Below are 2,269 nucleotides of genomic sequence, written 5' to 3'. Positions count from 1 at the left end.
TAATCTCTTTGAATTAATCATGGCTATATGGTTTTAGATCTCAAGTTTTATGATGTAGATCTAACAGTAATAAGGTTACTAGGCACTTAATCAGATCAAAATCAAATAAAGATTTGTTAATGTATCTTACTGAATTATATATGCTAAAAAGCAGCAAGAAGTATAAATGTAAAGTTACATGATGGATTTGTTGAAATTTATACATTTTTATTTTTACCTACAATGCAACTTATGTACGCCCACCACATGGTAAGTAAATGAGTTCTAGATTAGACAGCTTGTCACCTATTAAATTATGATTTCTTGTATTTGTTTTGTTAGAACCTATGATCCTCTGTTACTCTTGGTTCAATCTTCTAGTTTACATATTTTCTTCCATCTATTTTATTTCTTTATTTTTTATTTTGTTTTGTTTCAGTTAGAGAAGAATATCTTCATCCTCTGTACACTAGATGTTATGTCATGTTTAGGACTTACGAGTTTGTGAGGCATTTGTTAATCATTTGATGTAGCTTTCTGCAGGGACCTTGGTAATTCAAATTTGTCCGGTCATCTCGTACCTGAACTTGGAAAACTTGAACACTTGCAATATCTGTAAGTGACTTATTGCTATGCTTATGGATCTTTCTAACTACATCACATGCAAGCACTTTGGTTATGGTTGTCACTTGTCAATGTTCCCTTATCTGTAGAATATTCATCTTAGGTAGCTGGCTGGTGTTTTTACTATATAAGTCGTATGAAGCTCCAGAAATGACTGTTTTCAGTTACGGGATTTATTAAGGGTCGTGAGTGTAGCATATTTATATGAGGTCCCACTGTAGGGTAACATATTCAACAAAGAAAAAACATTTGGATATAATCTGATTTTTTTTTTAAAGTTTCATTTCTTTTTAATTGATTGTATAGGGAATTGTACAAATATAACCTTCGAGGCACCATCCTGGCGGAGCTTGGTAACTTAAAGAGCCTGATAAGCTTGGACTTGTACAATAACAATATCTCTAGGACTATCCCACCATCGCTGGGAAAACTGAAATCTCTTGTATTCCTGTGAGTTAATTTGTTATTAAGTTCTGTAAAATCTACAAATAACTATATCTATCTGTTGGATTTAATCTAATAAATCTATTTGTGGGCACATATGATTAATCAATGTGTATTGCTATCTTTCAGGATAACCCATTAAAGTGATCAATTAAGTTGGGTTAATTTGGTATTTAAATAAGTCATGGGGTTATATGTGCAGATACCAGGTTGTAATTGTAATTTATTGAGGGGCTAAATTACAAAAGTACAACATCTATAAATAAGGGGTTATGGTCCCTAACCTAGGGTTATATTCTCTAATTCTCTTCACCCCCATCTAAGAGAGAAATTCGGTTTTAGAGAGAACCCTAAGGTTAGAAGATCCAAAACCCAAAATCAAGATCAATCTATGGATTCAGGTATAAGCTTCCGCTCTCTTATGATTTTGTTAATCTCTTTGAATTAATCATGGCTATATGGTTTTAGATCTTAAGTTTTATGATGTAGATCTATCAAGTGGTATCAGAGACACCTTGATTAATTCTTAGGGATTTAAGTTTTATTGGGTTTTTGATCTTAAATCTCTGGTTAAAGATTCAATTTTTGGGTTCGGATGAACAGTAATGTTCTCGGATGAACAGTAATGTTCGGTGAACAGCAACGAAATTTTTTTTTCGGATGAACAGTAAAGTATTTTTTGGATGAACAGTAACTGAAAAAACACCGGTGAACAGTAACTTTTGGGAATTTTTTTGGATTTTTCTTTGATTTTTCCTTCAATTTTTTTCCAATTCTGGATCTGTTTTGAAAATAAAAATCAAAGATTTTTTGGGTTTGACGGCGGCGGGTTTAATTTGAAACCCTAAGGGTTCATGGCGAAAATTAAGGAGGTGGTTACCTCAAACGAACCTCGCGTTCGTTCAATTTTAACCGAGCTTCGCGCTCAACGAACCTCGCGTTCGTTCTAAGGTGAACCTCGCGTTCAACTCAGGTGAGCGTCAAGCTCAATTTTAACGAACCTCGCGTTCGTTCTAAGGTGAACCTCGCGTTCAACTCAGGTGAGCGTCAAGCTCAATTTCAACGAATCTCGCGTTCGTTCCCAAGGTGAACCTCGCGTTCAACTCAGGTTCGTACTTCAGACGAACCTCGCGTTCAACTCAGGTGAGCGTCAAGCGTCAAGCTCAATTTTTAACGAACCTCGCGTTCGTTCTTCAGACGAACCTCGCGTTCGTACTTCAGA

Source organism: Asparagus officinalis, chromosome 5 (genome assembly GCF_001876935.1).
Source record: "Asparagus officinalis chromosome 5, Aspof.V1, whole genome shotgun sequence".
Lineage (NCBI taxonomy): Eukaryota > Viridiplantae > Streptophyta > Magnoliopsida > Asparagales > Asparagaceae > Asparagus > Asparagus officinalis.
The sequence above is the reverse complement of the archived record's forward strand: the minus strand, read 5'-3'. Positions refer to the sequence as shown.